The sequence below is a fragment of the Petaurus breviceps genome, unplaced genomic scaffold, assembly GCF_028583685.1.
Source record: "Petaurus breviceps papuanus isolate PSGF00001 unplaced genomic scaffold, PetGlider_PUasm1.0 47, whole genome shotgun sequence".
Classification (NCBI taxonomy): domain Eukaryota; kingdom Metazoa; phylum Chordata; class Mammalia; order Diprotodontia; family Petauridae; genus Petaurus; species Petaurus breviceps.
In genome coordinates this window covers 9,353,632-9,375,956 of record NW_027186349.1, presented here as the reverse complement: position 1 = coordinate 9,375,956, position 22,325 = coordinate 9,353,632, and the positions used below count along the sequence as shown (strand labels likewise).

The following is a 22,325-nucleotide window of genomic DNA, read 5'->3' as shown; positions in this document are numbered from 1 at the left end:
AAAATTATCTCAGCCCCTCATTTGGTCATGCATGAATGTGAAGCTTCCTCCAAAACCAAACCTGAGAATGTATAAAACTCTTATCAGATACTTCAAAGGAAGGTCTCTATGAATAAGATTAGGATAGCTTTACAAATGACCATAAACATAAGGCACAGTGAAGTAGGCTCCTCTCAGTTGTTGAACTTCGGAGTGGGGGAAGATCATACTGGTGTGAAAAGCTCCAAGAGAAAAGGAGTAATAGCCTACATTTGTATAATGAAATGACTTGCCTAAAGTCAATTCAAGTAGTATTAAATAGCAGAACCAGGACTGGAATTCACACCTGGCTTCCAGTCCTGGCTCTGATACTTACTTATTAGAAAGACAATGTGATGTAAGGGAAGAGTCATAGACTCCAGATTCATATTTCAGTTCTATTACTCTCCCAGGGACTTTGGGCAATGCACTTTTTCATCTCTGGACCTCATTTTCCTTTTCTGTAAAATGCAGGAGTTGGTTTGGATGACCTGTAAGGTCCGTTTCAATTCTAAATCTCCAACTAAGGAAATCCACCGTAAGATACTTATCACCTGATGTAATAGCACACAGCATCACAGAGATGGAAGAGATCTTCTTAAGTAATTTAACCTAAACTCCTAAATGTTTTTCACGTAGATGATAATTAGCAGAAATAGTATTTGTGGCAAGTCCTCTGACGCATGTTCTATACACCTTCTACAGTATCTCACTGCCTCCCTGATTAGTATTAGTAGTACGATTTGGAATCTAGGTCTTTCTGTTACATCATGTTGTCTTCCATCACAAACAAAAATCCTCTAGGAGATAATGTATCATCTTGGAAATGGATAATTTTCTCTTTATTATTCCCTATGAGTAGGGTTTTATTATTCCTAACTCCTACCACGTTACAGTGTATTCGGTTCCTATATGCTTTGATCCAATGACACTTGGCCTCCTGGATGTTCCAAGAACAAAGCTTCCATCCTTCAACTCCAGCATTTTCTCTGGCTGAACTCTAGGCCTGCCTTGCTCTCCCTCCTCTGCTCAGTCTACTAGACTCCCAGCTTTCCTTTAAGTTCCAAATAAATTCCTAACTTCTACAGGAAGATTTTCCCAAACCCTCTTAATTTCAATGCCTTCACTCTGTTCATTATTTCCTGTGGCTTCCTTTGTATATACTTGTTGGTGTGCTTCCTCCTCCATTAGACTACAAGCTCCTTGAGTGCAATGATAGTTCTTTTGCTTTTTTGGCAGGGGGGGGGAGGGGAAGGCGAGAGGGAGGGGAGAAGATCTCCAGTGCTTAGAACAGTGTGGGTCAAGTAGTAGTTGTTATTTGTCCTTTATCCTCAAAGAGGACCATGTCATCAGGAAGGTGATGCCATGATTTGCAAGTAAATTGGGTTTAAGTGAGAGAGCTCTGTGCAAACTCACCAACCATACTCTCTCCTCCAGAGTCACCTGGGTCCAATAGCAAGATATAGATCAGGATTACTAAAGATGGCCCCAGATATGGTGGGAGACCTTGGACTTTTAAAGCTAAGATCTTTCCCTGGTCTCAGTGATTAAGGCTAGGTAAGAAATGAGGCAAAGACCTCTTTTACCTAGTTTAAAAAAATCAATCTGGGAAGAGAATACTCTTGAGGTTTCAGGCTAAAAACAGAAACAATTGGATTTACAATTACTCTGAACTATCAGGGCCCAACAATTAGCAAGTGAGTCTAGGACTGGGACCTATCAATGAGAGCAAAGAGAAATCTGGGTTTCAGGCATGGTCCTTAAGAAAGAAATCTAGCCCTTAAACCCTAGTAGGTGTATAACAAATGTTTATTGATGAAGACATTAGTGGCACCATTCATGACATATGCCTTTCTAAGCAATAAATTCTTAGCAATCAATCATATGCTTAATCATAAATTCATACAGATATCCAGTTGTACTCAATAAATATGGATTGAATTTGTTTAACATCATGTTATAGTCATTTATTCATTCAATAAACATTTATTCCAGATTCCATTATTTGGCTACTGACTTTAAGTTAATTTTCTGACTGCTAAAAAACTACTTTTTAAGGTATTTAGATTCTTTGGCAGAGTAATTATTTGATCCAAGACAACAATGCAACAAACCAAAGCAGAGAAAAGCCAAACCCAAAGTGTATTCACTTGGATGTAAAGCACATCATTTTCTGTTTAATGGTATCTTTTTTTTTTAATATAGAACGCTTCACGAATTTGTGTGTCATCCTTGCACAGGGGCCATGCTAATCTTCTCTGTATCATTCCAATTTTAGTATATGTGCTGCCGAAGCAAGCACTGTTTAATAGTATCTTGATTTCTCATAAAGTCACTAGCTTCCATTTGCTCCAATCTAATTCTGAAGGAATGATTCTCTTCAGTGAGCTTTTTGAGATTCTTTTTCCATATGGCAAATTTGGTTTTTTAAGGCATTCATCTCCTCATTGCATTTTTGAGCCTCTTTTGCCATATGAGTTAGTCTATTTTTTAAGGTGTTATTTTCTTCAGTCAGGTTGTTGACTCTCATTTCATGAATTTCTTGTATCATTCTCATTTCTCTTCCCAATTTTTCCCCCACTTCTCTTATTTGGTTTTCAAAATCCTTCTTAAGCTCCTCTATGGCCTGTAACCAATTCATATTTTTCTTGTAATCTTTTGGTGTAGGAGTTCTGACTTCATTGTCTTCCTCCTGTTCCATGATTTGATCCTTTTTGTCCCCAAAATTGGAGTCTAATGTCAGATTGCTCTGCTTCCTTTGCTTGCTCATGCTGCCACTTATCACCTGACTTTTGAGCTTTTTGGCACAGCAGAACTCTGCTACCAGAGAGGGGAGCTTTTTCCCAATCACTGGGGTTTCTCAGCTGCTAGAGCTATTAGTTGGGTGCCCTCTCTGAAGCTTCCACATGCTCTAGCAAACTAATCACATACCCCAGGACCTCCACCCTAGATAGTGATCCAAACCCAAGCAGGTAAAAGCAAGAGTTATTACCCCTCAGACTGGTCACTTGGTCCCCCTACAATCTGCAGGCCAGGAGCTCTGAAGCAGCCACACTGTGGCAGCTGCACTGCGGGGGCACCTCAGCTGCTTCTCCCTCCAGAGCGTAAAGGCTGGACCGCACTCACAAACTCCCAGGTCCCAAAGTCCACACTGCACTGATCTCTCACTTTGTCCTTAGCATCTATGGGTTGATAATTCTGGAAACCAACATAGCTGCTGGTGATCTGAAGTCCGTCCAGCAGGCAGCTGGTTGTGGCCACCCTGAGGCTAAAACCTCTGGTTCACATGGGACTGAGGTCAGCTCCCAGAGCACTGCAATGGCCCCTTCCTGCTGGCCTGCCAGACTATCTTCAGCGGGAAGTTAGCTTCTCTCTGTAATTTTGTGGGTTCTGTAGCTTCAAAGTTTGTTTAGAGTTATTTTTTACATGAATTGGAGGAGGTGGAAGCAAGAGCCGTGCAGAAGTCCTGTTTCTACTCAGCCATCTTGACTCTGCCCCCGACTTCTTTTTCTGAAGCAGAAAACTAACATGGTTCTATCTCTTCAGCTTTGTATAAACTATTCAATTATAGAGCTACCCAACTTGTATTCCTGTGAATACTGAAGCAAAAAATAACATTTTAAAATATTGGATTTTTTTTCTATACCAGCAAGAGACATGAAATCTATACCTAACCCTTGAGAATATACTGCTAAAAACTAACATTAGGGATGGCCAGGTAGCACAGTGAGTAAGAGCACCGGCTCCAGTGTTGGGATGACCTGGAGATCGAATCCGGGGCTCAGACACTTAGCACCCACCCAGAAACACCTGAGCACCTTAAGTAACCTTGAGCAAGTTACTTAACCCCAATTGCTTAGGGGCAGCCAGGTGGCTCAGCAAGTAAGAGCACTGGCTCCAGTATTGGGATGATCTAGATCCAATCCGGGCTCAGATACTCAGCACCACACCCAGAAATAACTGGCCATGTAACCTTGAGCAAGTTACTTAACACCGATTGCTTTAAAAAAAAAAAAAGCTAACATTAAACTACACCATGTCTGTAGATAGTTTCTTTCTGTTTGGATTCATATTGATAGGTTTTATAATAAGCACGGGCTGTTTAGCATGTGACTGTGGCATGTAGAAAAAATGCTAGCCTGAACATTCAGTCATGAGTCCCGCATTCTCTTCAGGGCGCTGCACCTAAATAGGTATGTGACTGTGGATGAATCCCTTTATCTCTTTGGGTGTCTCACTTCCTCAGGTAGAAAAGGAGGTAGCTGAACTAAGATCCATTCTAGTTCCTCAAATTGTTCTTAGTATGATAAATCATTCACTGGACTATGAACAAATTAACTTTGAAGATAACATATATATATATATATATATTTTTTTTTTTTTAAAAAACATCTCAAACATATTCAGGTGCCAGTGTTAACAGAGATATGTTAGGGTTTGTTTTTTTTTTTTAACATTCATACAGGGAACTGAATAATTTGTAATCATTTTTCTTTCTCATCTAGAGAATTCACTGAATCTTCAGGAAGATTCTCTTTTTCCTTATTAAATGAATTTTTTTCTAGTTGGAATTTTTAAAAGAATATTTCTAATTTGGGTTAAAATGGTAACAATATATCTCTATTCATTTTTTTTAGAAATTCTAATTATACTTTACACAGGTTATTATAGCAAAAATCATATTTTAAACTAATATTTATACTGTGGGTTAAAATGGGAAGATATAATTATCAATTTCAGTTTAGAATTTTTAAGCACCTTTCAAATTGGTAACAAAATCAAAATTATATACTCAGTGCATTCTTTGGACTGCAACACACAATGTCCTCCATTAGGGGGATCTACAATCCTGAGAAATGTGCCACCCAGGTGCTCTTTAAAAGCAGACTGAAATTTTTCTTTAACTGGACCCATCCTATCTAAGCTAATGTGAATGTTGCGGTGTAGGGATACTGAGGGGAAGTAGAAGCTATTCTAAATGCTAGACAAAACCTGATCATCCTAAATGGGGAAAAAAACCTCTTCAGTCAATGCTCTTTGGACTTATGGAAGTATGTATAGCAAAAATATTCAAGACTCTCAATAAAAAAATCCTCATACAGTCTATCCACCCTACAAATGACTAATAATTTCACAAATCAATAAACAAGGACCAGCCTTAAAAAAAATTAAAACAGAGTGGGAATTAAAAAAAAACCAGAGTGAGAAAACTGTTAAAATAGCTACCAGCCAGTTCTACATATAAACATTCAGGTTGCTTTTTTAAAATTTTTGACAGTTTAAAAATTCCTGGACTTGGGAGCAACAATAATTATTTTCCCAATCAAAATAAATTGTGTTGGGCTATGGTTATTTTTTTTCTTCTCAAAAGCTGACCAAGAGCTTTATTCAAATATTATAATTTCACTGAAATTCTATGAGATTATAATCCCATTATATCCCCACTAGCCACAAGGCATCATGGTCAAATACAACAGATTTGAGTTTTCTGAGAATCTAGAGAATCCCTCTAGCTTTGTCTTTCCTTGTACAAACTCTGCAGTCCTGGATTAATATTATGATGAAGCTTGGCAGTAAACCAAGGAATACTATGGAGGATGTATAGGACATGAGTCAGAGGACCTACTATAAACAAAACAGGTCTACCCGCACTCATCTTTTTTTTTTTTTTTAAAGAGGAACTGTTTCTGGACTAGTCATAGATCTCCATAGTTCAGCTGAAGTTATAAGGGCAAGGATATTAAGAGATTTAGGGGTGTGCTTTAACAGTCTTCCTTCCTGAGAGCTAGGTTTACTTAGGACAAAGGAAGACAATGTTTTGTGGGGCTCAAGTGGCAGGAAAGCTGAAAATGTCATACTTTTAATAGTAGGTCTGAATAACTTCAGTGGTTTCAGAAAAGTAAATTTAGAAAAAAAATAAAGTTTCATAAAATACAAAGTGCATTAAATCAATCTATCCATAATAATATCAGGCTAGTATTTAAAACCCTCTACCAATTAGGCTCCAACCTACATTATTCCAGAGAAGAGGTACATAGGCTTAGGAGTCATCAGACTGACAATGAAAACGCTAAGAACACCTATTGTATAATGTCAGTTGGACAAGAATCTGAGACAGCACAGCATGGAGGAACAGAGAGAAGGCTGGACCTGGAGTCAAAAGACCCAAGTTCAAAACTCACTGTGGGGGGAATGGCAGAGTAAGGACAGGAATTCACCTGAACTTTCCCAAATTCCCCTTCAAACAACTTAAAAATGATACTTCAAATCAAATTCTGGAGCAGCAGAATGAAACAATTTTCCAGCCCAAGAAAAGTTAAGTGGTGACAAAGGTCCGTCTCAGCAGGGTGGTGGGGTCATGGTTGGGCCCAGAGCGTAGTGCAGTACAAGCTATCGGCAGCAGGCAACTATAATAACAGCAGCGTGGGGAGTTCTCAGACCACAAAGAGTATGGGGGGGTCAGAAAATTGGTCAAGAAGAGATGACAGGTGACCATTTGGGAGCAAGACCCTTTTGTAATGCCCATACGCTATTCTGGGTCACAGTCCTGGAGTGAAGAAGAGTGGTCACTGGGGAGCAGGGCCTGGTCATGGTTCCAGAGTAGAGAAGAGTGCTTAGGGTAGCTCATAGGGGAGTAGGGTAAAAAGAGAGAGAGAAGGATTAACAGGAGAAAAACAGGAAGGAGGGAAATACACAGTAAGTAATCATAACTGTGAATGTGAAGGGAATGGACTTACCCACATAATGGAAGCAGATAGCAGAATAAATAAAAAATCAGAACCCAAAAATAAGATGTTAAAAAGAAACACACTTGAAACAGAGAACATAAAGTAAAAATGAAACAAAAGAGCAGAATCTATTAATTCTTCAGTTGAAGTGAAAAAAAGAAAAAAGCAGAATTAGCAATCATGATCTCAGACAAAACAAAAGCAAAAACAGATGTAATTAAAAGAGATAACCAGGCAAAACCCATTTTGCTAAAAGGTACCATAGACAAAATTAATTTCAGTTAGTAAACATATATATATATATAAATACACACACACATATACACAACACCAAATGATATAATATCCAAATTCTTGAAGTTTAATGAGTTACAGGAGGAAATAGACAGTAAAACTATGCTAGTGGGGGACCTAAACTTTCACCTCTCAGAACAAGATAAAAATTACAAAAGAAATAAGTTAAAGAGATAAAGAGAATTTTAGATTAGTTAGATATCACAAACCTCTAGAGAAAACTGAATGGGAATAGAAAGGAATATACCTTTTTCTCAGCTGTATATGGCACCTTTACAAAAACCTTTACAAAAAAGCCATAAAAAAACTCACAATCAAATGCAGTAAAGCAGAACTATTATATACATCCCCTTCAGATTATAATTCAATAAAAGTTACATTCAACAAAAAGTCATGGAAATAAAGATTAAAAATTAATTGGAAACTAAATAATGTAATTCTAAAGAATGAATGGATCAAAGAAAAAAATCAGAGAAATAATCAATAATTTCATTAAAGAGAATAACAATGAAACAACATACCAAAATTTATGGGGTGCAGCCAAAGTAGTACTTAGAGGAAAAATTATATCTCTAAACACTTACGTCAATAAAACAGAGAGAGAGAAGATCAATGAATCGGGCATGTAATTTAAATTAAAAACTAGAAAAAGAATTAAAAATCCCCAATTGAATAAGAAATTGGAAATCCTGACAATCAAAGGAGAGATTGATTAATAAACTGAAAGTAAGAAAGCCATTGAACTAATAAGTAAAACTAGGGGCTGGTTTTATCTCCTTACCTTATGGAAAAACAATAAAATAGATAAACCATTGTTTAATTTGATAATAAAAAAAGAAATCCAAATTAATGTTATCAAAAATAAAAAGGGCAAATTCAACACCAAATTAGGAGTAAATTAAAGAAATTATTAGGAATTATTTTGCCCAATTATCTATCAATAATTTCAAAAGTATAAGTGAAATGGATTAATATTTACAAAAGTACAAATTGCCCAGATTAACAGAAGAGGAATACTCTATCTTAGAAAAAGAAATTGAACAAGCCATCAATAAGCTCTCCAAGAAAAAATTCCCAGGACCAGATGGACTATCACAAGTAAATTCTACCAAATACCTAGAGAAAAATTAATTCCCATCTATATTTGGGAAAATTGGCAAAGAAAGAGTCCTACCAAATTTCTTTATAATCCTGATCCCTAAAAATCAGGAAGAGTAAAAACAGGGAAAGAAAACTATAGACCAATTTCCCTAATGAATATTGATGCAAAAAATTAAATAAAATATTAGCAAGGAGATAACAGCCACATATCACAAATATAATATATTATGACCAAGTGGGATTTATACCAGGAATGCAGGGTTGATTCAATATTAGGAAAACTATCAATATAATTGACCGCATCAATCACAAAAACAACAAAAACCATATGATTATCTGAACAGATGCAGAAAAAGCTTCTGACAAAATGCAACACCCATTCCTATTAAAAACATGAGAAAGCATAGCATTAAATGGAGCTTTTTTAAAATAGATATTATCTGCCTCAAACCATCAGCAAGCATAATTTGTAATGGGAATAAGGTAGAAGCCTTCCCAGTAAGACCAGGGGTGAAGCAAGGATGCTCATTATTATTCAATATTATACTAGAAATGCTGAGGAATTGGAATAGGCAATGAGGAAACAAACTATTACTTTATATGAAGATGATATAATGGTATACTAGGGAAATAACTAAAAAACTAGTTGAAACAATTTAAAACTTCAGCAAAGTTGCAGAGCAGAAAATAAATCCACATAAATCATCAACATTTCTACATATTACCAACAAAGTCCAGCATCAAGAGACATAAAGAAAATTTTCATTTAAAATAACTATAGACAACATAAAATTCTTAGGAGTCTTTCCCCAAGACAAACACAGGAACTATGTGAACACAGTTATTTGAAACTTTTCACACAAATGTTCAGATCTAAACAATTAGAGAAATATTAATTGTTCATGGACAGGCAGAGCCAATACAATATAAATGACAATTCTACCTAATTAATTTACTTATTCAGTACGATACCAATCAAGCTACCACAAAATTATTTTATATCATTAGGAGAAAGCAGTAACAAAATTCATCTGGAAGAAGAAAAGGTCAAGAAAATCAATGACAAAAAAATATGAAGGAACATGGTCTAGTAGTACCAGATCTCAAACTGTAATATAAAGCAATAATTATCAAAACAACCTAGAACTGGCTAAGAAATAGAGCAGCAGTTCAGTGGGATGGATTAGGAGCACAATACACAGTAGTAAGTAAATGACCACAAAATTTAGTGTTTGATAAATGCAAATAGCCAAGCTTTCTGGACAAGAACTCACTTCTGGGAAAAATGCAAAGCAGTTTGGCAGAAACTAGGTATAGACCAATATCTCACACAGTAAACCAAGATAAGGTCAAAATGAGTACATGATTTAGATGTAAAGGTTGATACCAATAAGAAAATTAGGGGAGTATGGAATAGTGTGTCTGATCTATAGATAAGAGAACAATTTATGACTAAACAAAAGATAGAGAGCATTAACGGACGTAAAATGGATAACTGTGATTAGGTTAAAAGGGTTTTGCCTAAACAAATCCAATGCAGCCAAGATTAGAAGGAAAGTGGTAAACAAGGGAAATTTTTTTTCCCATGGAAAGTTTTTCTGATAAAAGCCTCATTTCTCAAATACATAGAGAACTGAGTCAAATCTATATGAATACAAACAGGCAGTTTTCAGATGAAGAAATAAAAACTAACTATAGTGATACTGTAAAAAATACTCTAAATTACTGATTAAAGTGAATTAAAACAACTCTGAAGTAACATCTCATACATATCAGATTCCCTAATATGTCAGAAAAGGAAAGCAACAAATGATGGAGGGGATGTGGAAAAGCTGGGACACTAATGCACTGTTAGATCGAGTAGTGAACTGATATAAATCATTTTGGAGAGCAATTTAGAACTATGCCCAAAGGGCTATTAAACTTTGTATATCCTTTGACTCAGCTATATTAAGACTAAGTCTATAATTCTTGAGATCAAAGAAAAGAGAAAAGCACTTATATGTATAAATATATTTGTAGTCACTCTTTGTGGTGGCAAAAAATTGGAAACTGAGGGGATGCCCATCAATTGAAGAACAGCTGAACAAATTGTGGTATATGAATGCAGTGGAATAATATTTTGCTATAAGGAATATGCAGGATGCTTTCAGAAAAATCTGGGAAGACATAAGAATTCATGTAAAATGAAGTTAGCAGAACTTGGAGAATATTGTATAAAGTAAGAGTAATATTATACAATTATCAACTATGAAGGACTTAGGTATTCTTAGAAATGCAATGATCTAAGAAAAAAATTGAAATGCAATGAAAATTGTTGCTCTAACTTCAAAAGCCTTATTTAACAATACCTGAATAATTCTGAATTCTATTTTCATTTAAAATGAAAGGTCTCATCCAAGATGAGAGTGGTACAATTATATTCAATAACAGGACATGTCCTCTTGGAAATAGGCATCCTAAACCAGAAACCTGCACTTCGCAGAGGATCTCTTTGGGCAAAACTCAGATCTTAATACTTTATTTCTCTATTTGGTGCAAAAAACCCCCACAAATACAGTATTGCAATTTGGGATTTAACAGAGAAACAGACTGGAAAACAATACTAAATAAAATTAACATAAAGACTGAAACAAGGCCTTACTTTTAAATGAGCTCTGGAAAAAACTTTCTGGTTGTGTTGGTTAAGATTTTCCAGGACTATAGTGCTTTACTGAATGAGGATACAGTTCAAAAATACCCATGACTTTCTGGCCCATTTATAAAAGCTCAGAATTTTCCCTCTAGTGCATGTTCTTAATGTCCGTTTAAATTAAATGTAAAAAAAAAAAAAAACTCTAGAAATAAGGGCTCTAGTGCATCAACATTTCTTTTTATATCTACAGGTTTAAAATTAAACACTGAAATTCTAATTCAACATTTATTAAGTACCTACAATAGTCCTAGGCAACAGTTAATATATTTTAAAATCATATTTCATTCACAGCATATTATGTGACATTCTTTCTCTGTAGGCCTTAGTTTATTCATCTATAAAATAAAGGTATTGAACTAAATGACCTAAGATCTCTTTCTGCTCCAACTTATATAATCCTATGAATATTTCTTAAAGAGAAGGTTAACACATCAACTATCACCTAGCAACTGTGACAAGCAGATGCTCCAATTCATCACATTCATATATATGTTTTGGCCTAGAGATTTAGCAGGACTTTTCATTCTCTGGAAATGACTAATGATCTCATGTGCTCTGTTGATAGTAGACATCTGTTAAGGCAAAGTCCTGTCAAATTTTTCTTAGAAAGGTCAGTCAATCTCAAATTACTGACTTCAGAATTTCTTAGTACGATGTGTTGAAATATTTTTTAACTTACTGGCACTAATATGCCCATGGCAAGCACATAGCAAATACTTCTGTGTGTTATGTACATATGTACCTGAATAAACGTGGTGTTTTTACGTGCAACTGGGAGACAGAGATACATGTCTATATACAGACACACAGATCACAGCCATGACAGAGCAGAATGAGATATGTCAACCAAAGGATTATACAAACAAACACAAGATTAAGAAATTACACAGCACTCAACTCTAAGCCTTCACTTTCTCAGACAACATATGCCAAATGTGCAACATCTTCTCTAGGGCCTGAAGAGGGAATAGAAGACGCCACTTAGTCTGTTCTTGCTTAGGTCTGACAAGGGCCATATTCCTTTAAGTAGTAAATCAACATCTCAGCTGAAACTGAACTATTTCCAGGGTCTCTTTTTATATTGTTTCAGACTAATTGGAGCTAAGCTCTTTATGAACTTCAGCTATTTATGAACTTTTCCTCTTCCTTAGATGAATCAATTCTAGCCCTTCCCAGGGAACATACAGATAACCAAGCATAGACCCTAGACAACCTATTATATTGAAACCAAACTTAACATCAGTTTTTATATGATTCCAGTTGCAATTCTTTAAGCTTTTGTGAACAGAGGCCAAATGGAAGTCATTTTAATGTCTGATTTCATTGAAGTTTTAATAACTGGATTGTAATAAGCCTAAGGCATGAACAATTTAAATTCCACCATCATAATGGGACAAGTTCCTACTGGAGGTATTCCGATGATTAAATGCCTGTTTCCATTTTTGAATACCAAGGTTTGTCTTCAATCATTGTCTCTGTGGGGGGAAAAGGATTCTATTTTTTCCCCCAAGAATAATATCAGATGTATTTTTTTCCCTTTCCAAACTTATGTAATCCAAGTTCCCTAAGGAGAATTTAAATAACAAAAACCTTTCTGTGAAATGAGTTTTCTTCTGGGGGCATAAGCCCTTAGAAGCATCTTGCCTGGGATGTGGATCCTTCTGTTTAAATTAGACCCCAAAATATATATTTTTTTATGTATTTAGTAGTATGAAATGTATATTCCACTGACTACATAAATTGTAGGTCTATAGGCATTAAAACACTTCATGCCCCTATAATTGTTTTCCCTCCTTTTATGGTTGTTTTTTAAGTCCCACCTTTCCATAAGGGCCCAGGTAAAATAGCATTTTCCCCATGAAGTTTTCCCTGATCTCATGCTCTTTTTTTGGTGACCTTTTTTCATAAGCAATTGGGGTTAAGTAACTTGCTCAAGGTTACATGGCCAGTTATTTCTGGGTGTGGTGCTAAGTATCTGAGCCAGGATTTGATCCCAGGTCTCCCGACTCTGAGGCCAGTGCTCTTACTCACTGCACCACCTGGCCGCCCCTGTGACCTTTCTTAATATTTAAATTCTACTTTTTGTGTGTAAGAACAAGAACTTCATCTTATCCTTTTTAATATCCTGAACACCTGCCAAAGTACATTGCAATAGTAGGTACTCAATAATTTTGCTATATAACATTTCTGAAGTATAAAAATACAAATGGTCATGTAGAATGCTACTTTTATCCAAAGAAATATATATGGCCATAAATAAGCATAAATGAAAAAACCCCAAAATATTAAGATGCTTTTATCCACTGGGATAGCCAAGGATGATCCTAAATATGGCTTTAAAAAAGGTGAAGAATTAATAGTTTATCATTTTTACTGAGTAATAAAAATTAAAGTTCTAGAAGAAAACACTAAATTGTGAAAATGAAAGATCAAGGCTAGCATTTCAACTGAATCACTTACTAGCTGTATGATTTTTAGCAAGTCACCTTAATCGCTTCATGCCTTAGTTTTCCCACATGTAGAATGGGGATAATGATTGTGCTACCTAACTTACAGACCTGCAGTACAAAGTTGAGCTAAGGCGTATAAAATACATTACATAACTTTTAGCCACTGTCATTATTAAGCAATAACTTTAATTTCAAGGTCAAATTTGCATTTGATACAAACTACACAATTGAGCAACAACAAGAAAATGGCAGAGCTGATCATTCTATTCTTTTTACAAACTATCAGTTACATTTTACAGTAAAAACAATGACAAACTAATAAATATAGAAATGTTGGGGTGGCTAGGTGGCTCAGTGAATACAGCACCAGCCCTGGACTCAGGAGGACCTGAGTTCAAATCCAGCCTCAGACACTTAACACTTACAAGCCATGTGACCTTGGGCAAGTCACAAACCCAATTGCCCTACCTTCTGCTCTCCAAAAAGCAGCCCCACACACACACACACACACACACACACACACACACACACACACACGTAAAAATGTAACACTTTCAAACAATTTGCAAAAACAGGTGTCACCAGGAAGACAGAAATTTCAACAAAGACCTTTGCATATTTAATGGATAAGATTTTTAAAATGAGTATATGATTTAATAACTACAGTCAATGAAGTATTTACTTCCATTTGGATCTACACTGTGGTATCTTCTGGACTATGACAACAATTAAAACTAAACATAACTATAAACTTAGAACTAGACCTTAGAATCACTGTACCAAAGTATTAAACATATTCAATCATACTACTCTTGCTAAACAGTAATTTTACTGAGAAAAGAAAGTACCATTAAAAATAAGCTTTAAATTTTTTTTAGCCCTGTTCTAGCAATAATCTGACTATACAATCAGAGAGTTGTTTAAAAATGGCTCCCACTTCAGTAACTAGCTATTTCTTGCCTGTAAGAACAGAATCAATTTTATTTGGAAGGAGATATTATTAGGAATCTGCCATGCCCAATGGGTACCAACTCTTCTTGAAGAAAATATCAGTTGTATTTGAATGTAAGGCTCCGAATGACTCTCATTTCTCTGACTCTCATTTTCCATAACTCTGACCTCTGAACATGTTTCCTACCTTGCATTTAAAATCACTGTGTATAAAATGTGTGCTGATTGAAGTTGAAGGGTCCATCATAAAACCTGCTTCTTCACCCTCTTCTTGTTGGTATGTCAGTTGCAAGTATCTTCACTGCAGCCTTTTTGACAAATGCTTATTCAGAGAATTATAGTAGGAGATGACCAAATGTCCCCATGAAATGATGTTTCTCTTGCCTTTGGGAAAAGCATTAAGGACAATTTAGCCTACTCTTTTATTTTACTCTCCAAGGAGGCTCTAGGAAGCATGCTTCAGTTTAGCTGCAAATTGTCTATTGAAATGATTCAGTTTTTCCAGCAACATGCCGACTAGTAGTTTGTCACTGCATTTTACAGGGAAAATACCAATCATTATGTTAATGTTTATGTAGAGTAGCAATTCTTAACCTGGGGTTCATTAACTTTTTTTATGTAATCCTATGAATTTTATTTTGCATATTTTAAAAAGTTATTTTGAGAAGCAGGGTTCTCCATAGACTTTACCAGGCTGCTAACGGGGCCCATGACAGAGAAATCCTTGGTATGAAAGCTTTAAAAACTATTTTTCTTAGCAACCTCTGCATCTTTTTCTACCATTCTGTCATTATCCTGGCATAAGTCAACTTACAATTTTTTTTGCATAGATTGCCATGGAAAAAGAAGTTGTCACCAGCTGTCCAGAAGACTTGTGATAAGCCTATGTGGTTAGGCTGGTCCTCAGAAAGTAAATATAATTCATTGTTGGGACCTTTCCAGTGGTACCTCAATACCTTTCCAATGTAGAAAGTGCCAAAACTTGCACTAAGTTGGCATAGCTTTTGAAAACCCAAGGTCATGGCAACACCATAATGAGGCAAAACATTCTGAGTAGCCAGTAGAAATACTAAACTATGACAGATAAGTAAATTCCCACAAAAGGTAGGGATATCTAGTATGAAGGAAAAGGTTTCAACAATAGAAGTCTGTTTCTTGAAGATGACACTATAAAAGCTTATTAATGTGGACTAATTGGGGGAAAGATGGACTGAATCACTGAAAAAATCTGAATTATGAATTATTTTCCACTGGAAAGAAATTCAGTTTTTTGTTGTTGTTGTTGTTGTTTTACTTTCAAATATTTGTAGCATAACAAGAGAAATAATGTGTTGCTAAGTGCTGTTCCTTCTTGGACTTGTTTGGTTGTATAGATAAGGCTTATATAAAATTAGCTTACCATTGTTTCAATTAATATTTAAATGGAATATAAAAGCTAGTTAATTCCAACTAACAAAAGATAGTCTGGGCCATTGAAAAAGTCTGAATTATTAACCATTGGAGAGAAATTCAATTTATGACTTTCAAATATATACAGCATAATTATAGAAATCTAATGTTGACAACTGGTGTTCTTTTTTGGACCTGTTTTTATGTATAGATAAGACTCATACATAATTACCTTCCCAGTTTTTCTGTTTAAATTTAAATGGAGACTTCCAGAGTTGTTTCTCTTAAAGAACCCAACACGAGAGGCACACTGGAATGTATCATGGATAGATGTACAATCAGAAGATCTCTGCTTTTACCCTTTCCTCTCTTCCTCTCCTCTGTGACCTTAAACAAGTGGCTTAAATGATCAGAGTTCACATTTTCTCCATCTGTAAAATGAAGAGGCCCTGGTCTAGACAGATGAACTCTGTAATCTTTTCCATTCTGAATCTTTCCTCCTAAGATTGAGCAATGCTGTCTCCATTATTAATTTACTGAGCAAAACTTTTTCAAAGATTGTCTCAAAGTAAAAAGAACACCGTCTGCTGATTATACAGCAGTACACACTTACTATCTTGGAAGTAGGACAGTTTTGCTGTATTGTAAGGTCCCATCAGCAACAGGTTACTAAGGGATCAATATTTTTGACCACAGCAACTCATGAAGACCCCTCCCCACTTCTGAAGCATCTTTAATCTACATCACTGGGAAAAGTACCCTACCTACTGAAAATTTGGACTCTGGAAGTATCAATGTTGTTGTTGTTTGTCTGTTATTTTCAAAGAGGACCAATGACATCATGGGATGATGTCCTGACTGGCATGTGAATTGGATTTAAGTGAGTCAGAGTTACACAAAATTATGATGACTAGTGATGACCCAGGATATGACCAAGCTCTAAGTGCTCCACAGCACCTTCATGGATGCTGGAACAAATTGTTCTCATCCGCCCATTCAAGTCTTCACATGCTTGAACACCGCCCCCCCCCCACAACTAAACGATGGGTTTTAAGGCCCATCCATTGGTTGCCCTCAACCTGGTTTAGCCCATCTGTCGAGATGGTTTATCATAGTTTGGCTACTACGTGTGCTACAGCTTCTTGGAGTCACGGGTGAGAGTAGAGTGCCAACTGGACACCAAAGGTGGATGAGCAGCCCTGAAAAGGGCTCAGGGCACCCTCACACCAGAGGTGCTAGTTCTGCTTGACACCTCATACATTCTGGAAGTAGTATCGATGATGATGATGATGATGATGATGATGATGATGATGATGAAAATTACCAATATTTTTACATCACCAATTTGCAAAGCCCTCATTTTGATTTTCACAAGAACACTATGGGGTAAGTGATACTGTCCCCATTTTACAGATGAAGAAATCAAGGCTGGAAAAGGTTAAGTGACTTTCCTAGAGCCACACAATGCTTGGGGGCAGGATTTAAACTCAATTCTTCCTCATTCCAAATCCAGTCCTCTAGCTACCATAGCAACTAGCTGCCTCAATATGTTTATATAAGTACAATAGACTATGATGCATGAGTATTATATAGCAAAAGGAGTAGATATGCTCATTTATTCCTTTCCTCTAAGAAAGCAATATATCTGACTATAGTTCTTAAGTTGTTTTTAATTCATAGATATTCAATTCTACAAAACTATGTGATAATCTATTGTAGTAATACTTTCTTTTTGTGTCAATGAAATAATAAGCCTACGTTTCCACACTTACCAGGAATGGATGGACCATGACCACATGGTTCCATTCATATCCACTGCTTTGCTCCTGGAGACAGAACCTCAGCCATCAACAAAAACCCATTTCCTCTATCACTTCTAGTATAGACAATTAAAAATTAAAAACACCAGATAGTAAAATTATTTCAGTTAATTAACTTCTTATCATACCATGTCAGCACATATTCTTACTACTAGTACCATCACCTTTATAGATTCTAATGCTTAAAATTTCAATAAACATTTTTCTTCGTTGAAAGAGTAAGCTTATTATGATGCTTCCTACAAAAGTATTTTATAAATATTCCTTCACCTTACCTGGAGTTGACCATGTTGGTCCTTGTTACTACCAGCCATAAACCAGGCATTTGTAACCTATTACTTGTTCATTATTATTTTTTCAAAGACATTTGTAGTTATACCTTTGTCTATGCTCAAACATCACCCTCTTATTTCTGGTTTCAAGCTAGGTATCTATTCTGTTACTTTGTAATCATTAAAGCTTTAAAGTTTTTTCCCAGCACTAGTTCTACAGAGTTGTCTTTTCTTCCCAGGTAAGAGGCATAATCAATTTTCTCTTATCATACAGTAAAATGTCTGGCTAACACTCATCCATTATCTGAATAAGTCCAGATAAACTTTTATCAATCATAGTCTGTGGAGCTATATGACATTCCCAGAGGTCAAAAAATCCCAACACCAGTTTGGTGGTTTCCAAATAAACCTCACAGTGTTTGCTGCATAAAATAAGATTTGGATATATGAAATAACCCCATCAGCCTTAACCAAATCACCTAATCAATGACTACTGATACCTCTGTTTACATAATAATTTAATAGCAGAAATATCTATTGTTGAATATTAGTGAATTATGTTCTTACATATCCAAGTAATATGTGAGCTAAGTGGCACAATGGATAGAGCTCCAGGCCTAGTATAAGGAAGACCTAAACTCAAATCCAGCCTCAAATAATTCCTAGCTATTTGACCCTGGGCAAGTCACTCTGATTGCCTCAAGTTTCCTCAACTATTAAGTAACAGCACCTATCTGTTAGGGTTGTTGTAAGGACCAAATGAGATAATACATAGGACAAAGAGCTTTGCACAGTGTATCAAGTATTAAGCAATGTATAAATGCTTATTCCTTCCCTCTCTCCCTCCCCAGTTTCACCTAGCTAAGCAGGTTAAGTCATATTAAAAATATTAGGTTACTGGGGCTCATAAGCTTCATGTGAAATATATAAAAGGTATGGTTGGCACAATACCTGTTTTGCATAAACTGGAGTGGCTTCTCTTTAAGGAAGCAAAGGGGCTGTCCTCAGACTCTGTTGATCTATAGGTCTATAAAGGGATATGAAAGCTAAGCCTCTATGGAGTCAGTGCTCTGAAGGTTTTAGCAGAATTACAAATGTCCTGTGGTTGTGCCTTCCTGGCTAAGTGTTACACATTGCTGAAAGTGTTGCACATTGCTGTGTGAATATACAGGCAGGGGAGTAATGATTTAATTTAATTAGAAATTATATCCCTTCTAATCTTATCACAAATAAAAGTAGTTGGATTTTCTTTTTTTGTTTTGTTTTGCATTTGTCGACTTCCAGTGCCTCACTGCATTCTAACTCTGAGCCTGAATTACTAGACTGTACTGAGTTAGGCCTGGTCCAGAATAAAAGGCAATGACTCATAGGTGAAGCAAACAGGACAAAAACCCAATTAATGAAGCCTGTGATGCAAGCTGGTCAACAGAAGATGAGACACCATTCTATTTTCAATGAACATCATTTAAAGAAACACCATGTGTCTGCGCAGAAATAAAGGCAAAATATAGTTTACTCAATCACTGCCTTGAAATATGTTCTGGACTTGGAAGCAATTAAGCCATGACCACTCCAATAAGATTTTAATGTGCATGATTTCCCGTCTCTACTAGCTCATGTTGCCACAGAACTTTTAAGCCAGATAAAACACCTCTTTCAAAAATGTGTTGGCGTATGTATGTATGTATGCCTCTTTAATAAAAATGGCCTTTTCTTTTTAAAGAATTGAGATTTGTATTATTGAATGGTTGCCATAAATTAGAAGCTAAAGTATCAAGTCCCAATCAAAGTTCCTGCTTTTCACTTTTCACCAATTTAGGCAACTTGATTTGTTATTCTCTGGAGGTACCTCACTAAAAAGAAAAATGTGATTCTATTGTCCCCTTGATTTTTCTTTAAATGCAAAATCTCTTACAAAAAGTTCCTTGTTGGGACCTCAATGGAAGCATGATTTCAAAATCCAGAAAGTCAGAAACATGGCTGAAAAGGGAATGAAAACAAGCTGGCCTGGGGCCCCTTCACAAAATGGAGGCCCCAGGAGGAACTTACCAATGAGAGAAGGGGGACTTCGTGAGGTCCTACATATATGAAAATAAAAGAGTAATGGTGTGCTTTGGTAAATAGGAAAACTGAAGTAGAACATAAGAGGCATAGATGTCTGCTAATTCAAAACTCCAAGGGATAACTGGATGAGTTAAAATCATTAAGTTCTTGAAAGAATAGAACAAATCTAATAAAATAAAATTTAATAAGCATAAATATTAAAGTCTTCTACTTGATTTAAAAAAAATAACTTCCAATATAAGATAGAGAAGGCATGGATAGACAGAAGTTTTATTTGAAAAATATTTGAGGGTTTTAAGCATAAAGTCTTATGACTCAACAATGAGTTATGGGGGGGAATGCCCAAATGCACTTTCAAGCACCCATTAAGAGAGCTATCCTGTCCAGAAGTGGAAAATCGTTCTGACATATTACACCCTGCTCAGGCCATATTTCGAGTACTGTGTTCATTTCTGTAACTTGTTTGAGTAAAGATATTAATAAATTGTGAAATATCCAGAGGAAGGTAACCAGGGCAGTAAAACTCCTTGCGATTATGCCATATGAAAACCGAATGAAGAAAGAGCGATGTTTAGCCTGGAAAAAAAGAACACTTACTGGGAACATGGGAGTTATCTTCAAGCATTTGATGGGCTCACATTCATATAAGGTATTAGAATTAGGCTTGTTCTGTGCTTCATTATTAGGAGCAATAGGCAGAAGTTGCAAAGAGGCATAGTGAATTAATCAATGAATAAGCATATTTATTATGTGCCAAGAATTGTGCTAGCTAAGGACGAGTACAGAGGATGAAATGATAGCTACCAAAAGTAGTTTACATTATTTTTCTTTTGCTTTCTAAATATGTTTTAATATTTATTACTTTATTTTTCCCGTTACATGTAAAAACAAATTTTAACACTCATTTTTAAAACTCTGAGTTTCAAATTCTCTCCCTCTTTCCTTACCCCTTCCTCATTGAGAAGGCAAGCAAATCGGTATAGGTTATTTATGTGTAGTCATGCAAAACATTTCCATAACAGTCATATTGTGAAAGAAAACAAAGACCAAAAAAAAAACCCTCAAGAAAAATAAAGTTTAAAGAGTATGTTTCAATTTGTATTCAGACACCATCAATTCTTTCTATCAGTATTGATAGCATTTTTCATCTTAAGTCCTTCAGAGTTGTCTTGGATCACTGTATTGCTAAGAATAGCCAAGTCATTCACAGATGGTCATCTTACATTATTGCTGTTATTTTGTACACAGTACATTTCAATTTGCATCAGCTCATGCAAGTCTTTCCAGGTTTTTCTGAGAGCATCCTGCACAACAGTATTCCATCACAATCACATACCACAATTTGTTCAGTCATTCCCCAACTGATGGGCATCCCTTCAGTTTTCTCTGTCACAAGAGAAAAGCTGCTATAAATATTTTTGTATATGTAGGTCCTATTCCTTGTTTTTAAAATCTCTTTTGGGATATAGACCTACTAGCAGTATTGCTAGGTCAAAGGGTATGCATGCTTTTATAGCCCTTTGGGCATAGTTCCAAACTGTTCCACAGAATGACTGAATCATTTCACAACTCCACCAACAGGGAGTTTGCATTCTAATGGAGGAGACCTATGTATGCTATGATGCATGTATATATATATATATATATATATACACACAGAGGAGGAAAGAAATAAGTATTTATATAGGACTTATTATGTGCCAGGAAGTATGATGGTGTTTTACAAATATTACCTCATTTGATACTCACAACAGCCCTACAAGATAAGTACTATTATTATCCCCATTTTTGACAGTTAAGGAAATTGAGACAAACAGAACTCAAGTGACTTGCTCAGGGTCACAAAGCGAATATATACAACATAGTTAAATAAAAGGTAGCATGGCAGGTAGCTTGGCAGAGAGGGCACTAGCAATCAGAGAGGTTGGGAAAGATCACATTCATAATATAGTGCTTAAGGTGCACTTTAAAGGAATGGGGGGGGGGTGTCTATAATGCAGAGGAAAGAAAGGAGTATATCCCAGGTATGCAGGGTTGACAATAAAAAGACAGAGAAGATGTGAGGTGACACCAGTGAGGACAGAAAGAAGTCCTATTTAAGTATGTCTTTTACTAAAGAGATCAGTTGGGGTTAAGTTGTAAAGGGCTTTCAAAAGCTAAACAGAGGAGTCTCCATTTTATCCTAGAGGCAACAGGAAGTCATTAAAGGTAATGGCTTAGGAGACCTGAGTCCTATGGTCAGATCTACACTTAAGGAAAATTACTTTGGCAGTGGTGAGTACATGAAGTAACATGTAAGATGGACTTCAGAAAGGATAAACAATGAGAAGGATTACTGCAAGAATTTAAGCAAGAGGTGAGGAGCTGGTAGCTGTGTGAGTGAAGAGGAGTTAAATGTGGGAGATGATGTTGTGATAAATATAACAAGATCTAGCAACTGAACGGATAGTATGGGATGAGGGGGTAGTGGGGAAGCCAAATGAGAAAGAAAGAGACACACACACACACACACACACGAAGGAAGGAAGGAAGGAAGGAAGGAA

The 22,325-nt window shown here is 36.0% G+C and overlaps 1 protein-coding gene and 1 non-coding gene across 7 annotated transcripts in view; both read right to left on the bottom strand.

Annotated features, from left to right (window-relative positions):
• Positions 1–22,325, bottom strand: part of RETREG1 (reticulophagy regulator 1) — a 171,413-nt gene that overhangs the window by 19,924 nt on the left and 129,164 nt on the right. The gene's annotated exons all lie outside the window — the stretch shown is intronic.
• Positions 2,214–2,320, bottom strand: LOC138171855 (U6 spliceosomal RNA). The gene has a single exon (XR_011170983.1). It is a non-coding gene; the product is annotated as a U6 spliceosomal RNA (small nuclear RNA).